Source organism: Ptychodera flava, chromosome 21 (genome assembly GCF_041260155.1).
Source record: "Ptychodera flava strain L36383 chromosome 21, AS_Pfla_20210202, whole genome shotgun sequence".
NCBI lineage: Eukaryota > Metazoa > Hemichordata > Enteropneusta > Ptychoderidae > Ptychodera > Ptychodera flava.
In genome coordinates, this window is record NC_091948.1 from 12479632 (window position 1) to 12493593 (window position 13962).

Here is a 13962-nt window from a genome sequence, read left to right on the forward strand (position 1 = left end):
AATACCTTGAACGCTCAGAAAACCTTGTTTACGTGTAATAACAGTGGTTCTATCAATTAATCATTCACATGCCTGTATACATAACCACACATATCCGTCTATTGTTTTCGGTTAAATTTACGAGTTAAGAATGTAAATAAAAATTCTGCAAAACTGAAATTGAGATTCCGCTTTTTTAGTTTGATTGCTATAAAATGTGGTATTTGCTCGATCAACAACGATAACAGTCGAACAAGTGTTTGTTGTACGGGCACCTGTTCAAGGTTTGGTTGTTAAGGTCTGTGCAAGCATCGATCAATGCACCTGTACTCAGTTTTCGTTTTAACATTAGTACTATTTTAGACAACTGTTACTAACCTTGTAGTCTCCATTCTTCCTTTGTGAAATACCGTACCACGCGTACACCACTGAGAAGTATCTGTGATAAATGTACAAATATCTGAAGTGAAACCCAATATTACATTCATATTTTTATACTGCATTTACGTGACACTGGAATTCGATTGAACCCGGTTTGCCTTGTAGAGCTCACCAAGTCGACATGTTGCTTACGATCAGAAAAGTAAACATTTGCAACAAATAGGGTGACCCAACTCAGCACGAGTTATCTGCGGTATGAGATTACAGTGGGGTGAACGTTGCTGCATGTCACTTACTACAAGTCTGAGACTGCACACATCATCAAAGATTTCTTTAAGGTGTTAAGTTCAATTTAGGACTCCAATGCTTTTAAAAATAAACGTTTTTTCGCCTTTTGTTTTTGCCTAAATACATGAAACGATTACAACATTTATTCAACAGAGATGTTGCTGTAAGTCTGTACTAAAACTGCATGAAGTTGGCTGTGCCTTATAACGCCTTTTTCACCAATGTGACTGGACATGGTGAAGGGACTGTTGTGATTTCTGACAGCGTGAAGAGAAAAAACGTTTTCTTTTTATTTACAGTTGTAATTTACTTGTTATTCATAGAGTTCCCGAAATTAAATAAAGACCTGAATGTGATTGCAGACAGTGCATGGGAAACGTTCGCCCCATTGTAATTTGACATCAAAGATAACTCGTGCTGAGTTGGTTGACTAAATTTGTTGCAAATGTTTACTCTTCTAACAATAAACTATTTTGAAATATTTGAGTGAAGTTTTTCATTTCAAGGGTATAGAGTAACAGACTTGTTTCACAAGGTGGACTTTTTAAAGGGAAGGTCATAGAAAGACGGTGAAGAACAGAACAGCTGAACAGAAAAGCTAATTAAGTGGTGAAAATTTTTTATTTTCTGTACAGAATTAGGCGAAGGACAACATTTTCAGCGCAGGATAAGATGCTGAGCACTATCACACCTATTCTATTACGAAAATATTGTCCTTTAGCATAATCTGCACTATTTTGCAGTGAAAATGCTGTCCGTCGTGATATTTTACGCTGATCATAGCATTGTCATTCGCCCAACTAGACAGTGAAAGTGTGTCCTTCACCCTATTCGTAGTGAAACTACTACCCTTCAGTTTTTTTCTATCGTGAATATGCTGCCTTCTACCTTATTCTCAGAGAAAGTGGTCATTTTCTATATACTGTAATGAAACTATTGTCCTTCACCATATTCTACATAATAACATGCCATATGCTCAATTCGTGTAGTGATTGGCCAGAATACGTCAGTGACGTGAAAAAGGATACGCCTAGTCCCCTCTGAATTGACAAAAGTGGCGTCAGAGGGTATTTTTGAAAGATTGTTTCCCTAGGGAAATAGTTTTTGGCCTAATTTGGAAAGGTTTCCGGTCACGTGGCTATACGCGTAGTGTCGTCTGCAGCTCTGAAACAATGGCGGGTGACTAGAACATGATAAGCACCCGGGATGTGCGACGAGCCTCTCTCTGAACAGCAAGATTTTCTATTCCAACAGCGTCGGAACTTGAACAGCTCATCGAAGACAAGGATTCAAAAGCAATCAAGGATATTGCTAGGTATGCTTAGGATATTTTTGTGAAGACATTGGTACCACTGTTACCGCCGTAGAGAAATCGCCAAGTAAGCTTGTCACAAGGGATTGTTGCAGTGCATAATATCAAAACACATTAGAAACATGAGCAGGCGGACAGTGTTATAGTAAACACCTATAACCTGGTCTTTATTCGGATTATAGCGCCGGTTCATTATCCTTCGTGGACGTGTGTTACGGCCTCTGTTTCTGGTAACGTACGGCCCCTCGGGGTAATAAATGGGCGCTATAGCCCTCATGACGAGGTAATATGTGTTTACTTCAATACTGTCCCTCGCATTACTTTGCCGTCCTTCACCCTATTCTGTAGTGAAAATGGTCCTTCAACCAGTGTGTGAAACACACGCAAAATCTCTACTGGCAAAGAGGGCCAGCAACTTAAAAAAATCACTGGCCCCGAAGGAAATCAACTAGTCCGATCCTCAGGTCAAATCCAAATAGAGTGCTGACTTTTTTTACCGCACTCAGTACCGGGGCTAAGAACATGCGATTGAAAAAAATAAAAAGACACCACTTCAACATCCTAACATCAAAGTGTTTTTGTGTCTTTCAATTCTTTTAAAGGAAAGCAAATGAGGATGACTATCAAAACCAAAAGTTGGAGCATCTGATCTCAGTGCAAAAAACCATATGAAATCAGTGAAAGGTTAAGCACAAACACATAAAACGTTTTTATTTCCTAAAATAGCCTTTTACAACAAATGTTTCTAACACTGAGAAAACAAGCACAAGCGTGGGCTTGAAATATGTCCAAACACGGAAAAGCTACGCGTCCAGAACTTCGATCAGGGATAGGTAAGTTTTGGCAGCACAAACGCCGGATCACACACAAATGGAGTCAATACAACTGTTACAGTTGACTTTTTCAAAAACGATTGTGGCTTCTCCTCTTTGAGGGACTCATTGTCAAATTCAAGGAAGGATATACAAAAATTAGGGCAACTGCTGAAGAGAAATAATACTGAAGTGTCGAAACCCACGTTAAGAGACGAATCACAAATTTAAAAAGTAAGCGTAGTCTTTACTGGTCACCAAGGCAATGGCTATCAAGGTCAAATGACGATGAAGACGCGACTTTGCATATCAGACATGTACTTTCTAGTATCGAAGTTTGACGTCCAACATATTTCTGCCATACATAACAATCTATATATCGGGTTTTATATCGATACTATACTTTACAAGAATGACTTGCCTTCTGTCGCGGCACGCCGGGTTTGCGAAATTGCCGATGTTTTAACTCAGGCTGATACATATCGGCAATTTTAGGACTCTTTTTAGTAAACGATACTAGGCAATTCTGGAATGACTTGCCTTGCGTCTCGACACGCCGACACTAGAATGCCTTGCCTTGTGTCTCAGGCACGTCTGCTCTAGGCAAAATCACCGATGTTTATCGGTGATTTAATGTTTGATATTTATGTCGGAAATTTTGCCACCTCACAGATCTTGCTAAGACCGACTTCCTCAATCCGGCTCTAACGTCGATACTAGACGATACTACACTTGTCAAATCGGGGGTAAATATTCGATGTATAACGGGGATGTCACTACCTGACACATCTGTCACTACCTAAGCCAAGCCCCACTGCCGTAGTCCAACACTAACTTAGGCCAAGAAAAATAAAAAGTTTGTTTCTCATCCTAGACATATTGCAAAAATGATGCGGTGACGTATTTATCTTTTCTCAATTTTTTTTATTATTTTTCAATCAACAAGAACGCGCACAAAAACCCATAAAAACGACATAGGAATGCACGCAGAGACAAATGCATAGCAATGTTGCTTTAGTATTTTGGTATAGCAACAGTTCTGTGGTTTGACTTTTAGTGCAGCAATGCACAGTTTTGACAGCTTAATATAACAGTGACATATGTGTACAGTTCTGAATGGAATGTTAGTGTCAGTTATTTTGTTTACAGTTCTGTTTTATACAGCAATGGTATACACTATCGTCACGTATTTTTGCGGTTTTGTTTTTTTTTTCATTTTATTTCCTCATGAGCAGAAAAAAAAGTTGACGCGGCGGGTCTGAATTGACGCGCGCGAGGATAACTTTTTGTTTTTATTTGCCATAATACGATACTATACTTGTCTAAAACGGTGAGTAAGCATCCTATATCGGAGATTACACCACCTCACATGGCTGATCAAACAATTCTAATTTCGATACTGTTGTCCAATAGCTGTAAATATCCAATATCATATAAAAGTGCAATGTTGAGGTGTCCTCGAAATCCAGTTTATCTTGACGCACGCGACACGGTCTGATAGGCTAACCAATAACTCTTTTATGACCACAACGAGATCTGGAACCTAATACATGCTTAACAAAAGGGGATCATATTGAATAGCGCCACTACTCTCGCGAGAAAACGTTAGGAAAGGTCTTTCGCATAGATGTAGTACCGATCAGTCTGTTCACTTTTATCTGTAAAGTCCACTTTTTGCAAATCGTTTGAAAGAACAAATTTCGTATCTTTGTATAATTTTGTCAGGTATTTAGCTTAGCAAAACATTCTGGTAAACTTCTGTACATATAGGGAAAGTTACTGGTCCGCGACTTTAGGAACAGTAGGACATCTTTCACGAGTTACTGGTCCGGCATGAAAACTGCTGGTCTCGGGCCATCGGGTTAGCGTGAATTTCGCACGCTGCCTTCAACCTACATTGTAAAGAAGCTATTTAATTCCACCAGAATACCCTCTTTTGCAGTGAAAATATGCCCTTCGCCTAATGTGTGGTGAAAACGCAGGCTTCAACTCATTTCGTACGGATAACGCTGTCAACCACCCTACTCTTAGGAGGTTACGCTGTCCTTCGCTTAATCTGGACTGAAAATACCATTTTAGTCCTTTCTGTATTCAGAAACACCGCCCTTCGTAGTCCTTCCCTCTCCTTCAATGCCCTTCGTTTTGGTCTTACCCACTATGCCGGTCTATTGATATGCAGATACAGCAATCTGCTCGGTCGACACATGTTAATGGCACTGTTACATTTGCAATATGTCACGGTCCAGTTGAACCTGTGAACGTACTGATGACAAATGTGAAATCTTTTCCTATAGAAAAACTGGATCAATATTTTGGGGAGAGCGGTTGTCTGGGAATGACGACTGTTGCCACAACACTATTAGTATATACAAAGTGGCACTCTACTCAAAATGGAGGCGCTGTCACCGGTGCGCTGTTGTCCGGCTTCCGTACAAAAATAGTGTACTATGAAGAAATGTAAGAATTCATATTTCGTGAGCCATATAACACATATGTATTCAACCATCATGCCAATGAGAAATCCGTATATAACATTTCATGGCAAAAACTGCAGTATGAAGGTAAAAATTACCAACATTAGACCACTCAGGGGGACGAAGTATACGATTTGATTTTGACAAGCTCACTCAGTGTAGGCCTACACACGACACATAGTTAGGCTGTCGTTGATCGGGCTAAATCTCGTGGTGTATATGTCTGGGTTGATTTATGCCGGCTATGGGGAATACCTAAATCAAACGCACGCTGTCGTTGATTTGAGGAAAAGCACAAATCAACTTCAGTCGATGTACATATAATTCTGTTTGGTATCTCCGAAAGAAGGTGGCGGCAAGCTTGTCGATACATATCTAGGTTTAAAAGTAATGCTTACCTCAACTTGAGTTCAGCAGAGAAAGAGTGACGCTGTTTCAAAAAGCGGAAGAATAAACCCGTGTTTGTCGATTTCTAAACAAACGGGGTATAAAGGTCTTTTTACACGCCAAGAATATGAAGTCGTGCGCATTCTCAGTATAACATAGTTTACGCACGTAAACATGCCAACTCACCACTTATCAATGTTGTGTTTGCGTAATGCATACAGTGTAATGTAGTGTGTGCTCTGTTTGTCATGACATTTTGTGAAATTATTCCTGTTTTGATCGCTGTTTCCCTCGGAAAGGTACCCATAAATTATCTATTTATCTATACCCCGGGTGCAAGGTCATTGACACGACAAACTGAAATACAAGATTAATGTCGATGAAATATCTATTTCAGCTCGGCGTTTTGCCGTATGACCTATGAACCCTAGTATTTTGTTAAGCTCTGAGAATAAATCAACAGAATCGACTTATTCAATGCATTCAGACGAAAGTTCTTGTGTTATTTCTCGGTAAGGACCCCACGGCAGTGTTATTTTCTCTTTCGGGTAGCAGATGTAGCCAAAGACTTAGATTACATTGTTCTTGCAATCAATCTCGGCAAGAATAAGGGCAGAAAGTACTTCGCATTAAACTCTTTCTTAAACTTTCCTAAATGAAACTTTCAACCATTCTCTAACCAAATCAAAAAAATTAGGATCACCGTGCAAATTTGGTATTAGAGAAACAAATTACCCAAGATTTACCGATATTTGACACTCAAAATGACCGCCATGCCTGTATTAAATCTATTGAGAAAAACTAAATTTTCGATTTTCGAAAAACTAAGACGGTGAAAATGTTTCTATTCCAAGAGCTTTAAGATGAGTCTCAGAAACTTGAACGTAGATCAGAAAAGAGTTGTAAAAGTTTGGGAGTCCGATCGAGTATCTGTCCCCGAGGCGCATTTCACCTTAACGACTTGTAGCCTAGCCCCAAAGAAAGAGAGAATAAGGTATAATGTTATGTTAGCACTAAAGCACACCCAACGATGGTATACAACTCGATTTTGACCATTTCACTTCATATATGCACTAGCTATCGCTAGTGCATATATGTCGTAGACTGGTCAAAATCTCATGGTATACCGTCTCTGGGTGTGCTTTAGTGCTTAAATATCGTATGAAGAAGACTGCGTATCTAAGAAAGTTAATGCTGTTATCAGCGTGCGAAATTCACGCTAACCCGATGGCCCGAGACCAGCAGTTTTCATGCCGGACCAGTAACTCGTGAAAGATGTCCTGCTGTTCCTAAAGTCGCGGACCAGTAACTTTCCCTATATGTACAGAAGTTTACCAGAATGTTTTGCTAAGCTAAATACCTGACAAAATTATACAAAGATACGAAATTTCTTCTTTCAAAAGATTTGCAAAAAGTGGACTTTGCAGATAAAAGTGAACAGACTGATCGGTACTACATCTATGCGAAAGACCTTTCCTCACGTTTTCTCGCGAGAGTAGTGGCGCTATTCAATATGATCCCCATTTGTTAAGCATGTATTAGGTTCGAGATCTCGTTGTGGTCATAAAAGAGTTATTGTTTAGCGTATCAGACCGTGTCGCATGCGTCAAGATAAACTGGATTTCGAGGACACCTCAACATTGCACTTTTATATGATATTGGATATTTACAGCTATTGGACAACAGTATCGAAATTAGAATTGTTTGATCAGCCATGTGAGGTGGTGTAATCTCCGATATAGGATGCTTACTCACCGTTTTAGACAAGTATAGTATCGTATTATGGCAAATAAAAACAAAAAGTTATCCTCGCGCGCGTCAATTCAGACCCGCCGCGTCAACTTTTTTTTTCTGCTCATGAGGAAATAAAATGAAAAAAACAAAACCGCAAAAATACGTGACGATAGTGTATACCATTGTTGTATAAAACAGAACTGTAAACAAAATAAATGACACTAACATTCCATTCAGAACTGTACACATATGTCACTGTTATATTAAGCTGTCAAAACTGTGCATTGCTGCACTAAAAGTCAAACCACAGAACTGTTGCTATACCAAAATACTAAAGCAACATTGCTATGCATTTGTCTCTGCGTGCATTCCTATGTCGTTTTTATGGGTTTTTGTGCGCGTTCTTGTTGATTGAAAAATAATTAAAAAAATTGAGAAAAGAGAAATACGTCACCGCATCATTTTTGCAATATGTCTAGGATGAGAAACAAACTTTTTATTTTTCTTGGCCTAAGCTAGTGTCGGACTAGGGCAGTGGGGCTTGGCTTAGGTAGTGACAGATTTGTCAGGTAGTGACATCCCCGTTATACATCGAATATTTACCCGAGATTTGACAAGTGTAGTATCGTCTAGTATCGAAGTTAGAGCCGGATTGAGGAAGTCGGTCTTTGCAAGATCTGTGAGGTGGCAAAATTTCCGACATAAATATCAAACATTTGTCCCGAAATCGCCGATAAACATCGGTGATTTTGCCTAGAGCAGACGTGCCTGAGACACAAGGCAAGGCATTCTAGTGTCGGCGTGTCGAGATGCAAGGCAAGTCATTCCAGAAGAGTCCCAAAATTGCTGATATGTGTCAGCCTGAGTTAAAACATCGGCAATTTCGCAAACCCGGCGTGCCGCGACAGAAGGCAAGTCATTCTTGTAAAGTATAGTATCGATATAAAACCCGATATATAGATTGTTATGTATGGCAGAAATATGTTGGACGTCAAACTTCGATACTAGAAAGTACATGTCTGATATGCAAAGTCGCCATTTGACCTTGATAGCCATTGCCTTGGTGACCAGTAAAGACTACGCTTACTTTTTAAATTTGTGATTCGTCTCTTAACGTAGGTTTCGACACTTCAGTAATATTTCTCTTCAGCAGTTGCCCTAACTTTTGTATATCCTTCCTTGAATTTGACGACGAGTCCCTCAAAGTGGAGAAGCCACAACCGTTTTTGAAAAAGTCAACAGTTGTATTGACTCCATTTGGGTGTGACCCGGTGTTTATGCTGCCAAAACTTAGCTATTCCTGATCGGAGTTCTGGACGCGTAGCTTTTCCGTGTTGGGACATATTTCAAGCCCACGCTTGTGCTTGTTTTCTCAGTGTTAGAAACATTTGTTGTAAAAGGCTATTTTAGGAAATAAAAACGTTTTATGTGTTTGTGCTTAACCTTTCACTGATTTCATATGTTTTTTTGCACTGAGATCAGTTGCTCCAACTTTTGGTTTTGATAGTCATCCTCATTTGCTTTCCTTTAAAAGAATTAAAAGACACAAAAACACTTTGATGTTAGGATGTTGAAGTGGTGTCTTTTTATTTTTTTCAATCGCATGTTCTTAGCCCCTATACTGAGTGCGGTTAAAAAAAGTCTGAACTCTATTTGGATTTGACCTGAGGATCGGACCAGTTGATTTCCTTCGGGGCCAGTGATTTTTTAAAGTTGCTGGCCCTCTTGGCCAGTAGAGATTTTGCGTGTTTCACACACTGCTGTTATTACTGTTATTTATTGCATTGCATTGTGCTTCCGCTTTCCTTGTTCTTCTTACTCCGAAAATCAACGAGGCTACACCTTTCTGTACCTTTCTGTGCCAATAATGACTTACTGTCGTGGGGGAATGAAAATGAGTTGTAGAATTTGTCACTGAATATCCATTGGCAGGTAAGCATTCAGCGTAAAGGTGTCACAGGCTTTCGAATTTGATATTCATTTCCAAGGGTTAGCCTAAAGCACAAATATCCATCCAATGATGGCTTTTCAAGGTGTAAATGTTTTTGTGCAAATTTTCTTTTCCTTTCTTCAAAACAGCTGCTTTTCAGAAAATGCTTGTCTGGCACATTTAATTAGCTCCGTTGTCAATGATGCAGAGCTTATCATATGGGTAATATTCCGAATTTTGAAGTATTTTTTATTCCTAAACAATCAAAATATAACAGCCTTCGGTGTTTTGTCATATTTGATGTTTAAGTACCTTACACTGGTGCATTGTATTTATTTTATCTTCATCATCTTCAGTATATTATGGAAGTTCCATGGAAATCTTACTAACAGTGATAGAAATATTCTTATTCATTTTAATATTTTACAGGTATGCATGGCATGCCCTGATCAAGCTGAATAAGTGTATTGTAAATAAAAAGATGCTTGTCCCTATTCCTAAGATTATATACAACAGATAAGCCAGTTTTGGGACCCACAGGCACTCGGGGGAAACAAACCTATATGTGTATGCTAAAGGTGTTAATAAACCTATAGTTACATCAGACTCTCTCACACAACCATGCAGCCTACCATTCGCTACGCAGCTGCTGTTATCGGTTTTGAATTGATGTACCCCTAAAGGTCTGAGGTGGCCCAGAGCGTTTAAGGTACACTGCAGAGCAACCCCCATCACTGGCTTCGGTGGCTGGTGCGCCGGGTATACATATACTCTATATGCTGAAGAGGAGAGTAGTCAACGAGAGGCAGTGAAAGAATACCTACGGAATTTAGTTCTATTTACAGCATACGAAAAGGTCAAACACATCGATATACAACTATATAAAAATAGTCTGAGAACTTGCATATTAAAGTTAAAGAAAAATGACATATTGACAATTTATGTAACATTCAAAATAAAAGGAAGGTAAAAAATTCAAAACAGTTAAGGGGAAATGCTTCTAAAACAGCATGTGAACTGTAAGCTTGATAACACTAATAAAAGATGAATATTTTGATAGTAAAGTAGCAAATCATCTAAAGTCCCAATACATCATTTGATAGGTGAGAATTGGGATGAAATACATCGGATGCAATGACAGGTTGAAGATGAGAAAAGTGCCTAAACGTTTGCCATGAACACTGACATATTACTTAAATCACACTGTTTAGGGACTGAGCTTAAAATAAAACATCGGGAAAGTTGTAATTCCAATTGCACGGTTATGAAATAAACATCTTGTTATCTTAGAAGCGCTGTAGCTGTAAACCTAAAAATTGAAACAGAGCGGAGACTTTCATATTGATCAGGAAAGAAAGCATTACGAGTCTTAATGAGATATTTCACAAAATTTCTTTGGATACCTCCAAGAGTAGGCATATGAGACTTTTATCAGTGATTCCAAAAATCAGAACTACACTCAATCGTTTCTTAAAAGATAAACATAGAGATAGACTTCAAACTTGGTTAAAATTCTTATGATTGGTTTTTTCAAACCTTGACGCAAAATATCACATGACCACTGCAACTTCACATTATGGAGCGACTGATATTTACCTCCGAGTATATCAAGCCAATATAGTGGGTTATCGTACCTATGTTTATGTTTTACATTGATATTGGTCGTCAAGAGTTGGCTGATCAGCTGCTCCCAGCTATGATCCCATTATTACCCGGCAAAAATCACAGCCAAAGAGGGGCTATGAGTGTCTAATACCACAATCGACGTAATTAGTACGAGGTCATGTCACCTTATGAAACTTAAAAATTATCGTGCCAACATCGTCTTTATGTCCCATGCTTTAAATTTGTTTTCTAAACACTTGTATATAATAGGCATGACCTTAAAGCCCAGTCAGCTTTATCTTTATGCAATTTGCTTTCTAAAATCATACCATCCATTACTGTTATTAAGCCAAATTATCTCTGCCAATTTCTCAGTCTCAATCATTCGTGATGGATTCGGTTGATTGATCACATTTTGGAAGACTCGCGCTCGGCTGCCGTATATGACTTGCAAATTAATAACTGTTTAGTCGTTAAAATCTAAGTTGTGTATGTCCATCGCTAATGTTTAAAAAATGCTCTGTAGTCACACTTCAATAAACATTCTTATACTAATTGCTTTTGATTTAAAACGATCCTATCGCAAAAAAGTTAATTGGCTTTATTAATATGATCAATTTTCAATCAAATTAGTCTATGTTACATGACTTAAACTATATTTAACACGATTGGAACTAATTTTGGATATTTGGATCTTCATATTTTTAAATTTCTCAAATGTGTTAGGTGCCATATAATTGAATGTTGCAATAATACAAATAACTAGTAAAAACAAGTGTATAATGTAAAGTGAAAAACAGATGAACTCACATTAGTAGATTAAATCGACATTACTTCACCATCCAATTATCCCAAATTAGTTCCAATCGTGTTATTTGCAACATATTCCCATGTCTGAATTAGAATAGTACAGGGCTGAATATCTTGAAGAACGAATTTCACCGAATATTCTCCCAATAAATATGATTTGTACTTAAAAGTACTTTTGCACTCGTTATAGACTCTTTACTGTACATGTATACCTTTCGGTGTTGAACATCTCCATCTAAATACAGCAATCATAATAACTAATAAGGTAAATATCGATATAAACAAAACCCAAGATTCGAAACTCGCTACGTTTAGAAAGAAGATGCCATATGCTTCGCCTACAGTTTTCATATAAAAACGAATAAACATGGCAAAATTTGCAGTTAAGTCTTCTGTAATCGTGGTTAAATAAGCAATAAAAGTCCTATTAAAATATTTTCACAAGATTACCAAAAAGTCAAATTTCAATATTGTACATATTACAGATAAAAAGTCTACCATCTTGGGCTTTCCATACTGATAAATTATTTCGAAAGACCGTAAAAAGCCAACAAGAGCAAGTTTCAAATATAAGCTTATGTCACTTCAGAAGTACTTGAATTTCATATTGAGAAAGGCACTTAAGGGATCGACCACTTCATTTCATCTTTGGAAGGCTAAACAAATGGCAAACAATTCTGCAGAGCAAAGTTTGCAAACAAAAGGTACAGTCATACTACTATAACAGAAGTAACTCCTTCCAAGAATATGTCGTACAAAGGTTAATACATCTCAATAATCGTTGACTGCATATCGACGAAACATCAAATGCGACATTAAAAATCAAAACACTACATAATCAAATGTTAATTTTCAATAGGAAATTGACAAAAACAACATATGTTTAAGTAAATTAGGAGTGTTGACAAACGAAATAGGTTGAATTAAATTAAGAAAAATGAGGTCATAATACATATTAGTTTATTTTGAAGGATGATGAATGGAAATGACAAGTTGAAATTGATGACGGATTTATAACATCTCAGTTATATGTATGACACACACAACAATTACTCTATCATAAGACGTTAAACTACTTATTTTTGGGGAAAAATCCACTTGAAGGTTTTTGAGGTGAAATCAAGTATGTCGAAAAAATTGTCAAAGTTAGGAAGGAGGAAAATTCTTTGTCGAGATGTACAGATCCCGTTGTTGTAAAGGTCAATCTCCTGGTAAATGAGTCCGGTAATGACAGTGATTAACGCATCCTTTCATGTACATAAGTTAACAAAAATTTATGGATTTGCCATCTTTAACGTAGGCAAAATTAAGAAATAATTTGTAGAGTAGGCGAAAATTTATGCAAAAAGACTCACTGAGATTATGAGTCCGGCAAACACAATAATCTAGTCCGAGGTACCACACGGTTTTAGGAACGGGTGGCATATTGAGAGATCTTCTCCGCTAAACAATATTGTCACCCAACAAAATATGAATACATGAATATAAATGTGGTGAAGACAACCTAAGAATGAGAACATTAAACGTATTCGAGCACTAACTCATGGTCGAGCCAATTCCTTCGATGACGATTTGATCGATATCAAAGTCTTCATCTCTCGGTCGTGGTCTTCTGTCTCTTGAATGACGTAGTTGTTGCAAACCAGGATTACGGATCAGTGTGAAAGCCAGGAACCAACGATTACGCGGTAAACTTCGGCGTCTAACGTGTCCAGTAGACTTGCTCGCACCTGACGGTTTGTAAAGGACACGGAACAGAAGTACCATCAGCAACAACACTTCAATGTCATGGCAACTCTCATATCAGGCACTGGACACAGAAGTTTAATGGGTTTTTTTCTGTAAATATTGCGACATTTGACCTAATAATAGTGGTCCTTCATGCTGACTGAAAAGCTGTTCACCTTGACAAAAATAAAGACGTCGATAAAGCTTTCACACATATACCAAATTCACTGGCTGAGGGTGAACGGAATATCTTACCTGTCAATATTGAAGGTGCAGAATATACAGACTAAAAGTGGCGCAAACAAACCGAATGCCGAATCTGACCCAATTAATGATCACGAAAACAAATGATAAAGAGTTGAATATCCAAATCCTACGTGACCCTGACCCTGACCATTGATTTTATACCACCGATCAATTCAAACACTTTTTCTTCTTTTAAAGGAGACTTGTAAGGCCGCGGCAAACGTTGCAAAGAGAAGAACGTTCAGTGAGGCTAAAACAGAAAATTGTCATTGATCT

General features: G+C 38.0%; 1 protein-coding gene across 1 annotated transcript in view; it reads right to left on the reverse strand.

Moving 5' to 3' along the window:
* Positions 1 to 5710, reverse strand: part of LOC139121432 (stimulated by retinoic acid gene 6 protein-like) — a 31286-nt gene extending 25576 nt beyond the window's left edge. Inside the window, exons 1-2 of the mRNA XM_070686291.1 lie at positions 5645 to 5710; positions 358 to 418 (exon numbers count right to left, since the gene is read on the reverse strand). The gene's annotated coding sequence lies outside the window, so the exon portion shown is untranslated. The remainder of the gene's footprint in view (positions 1 to 357; positions 419 to 5644) is intronic.
* Between the last annotated feature and the right edge of the window lie 8252 nt (positions 5711 to 13962).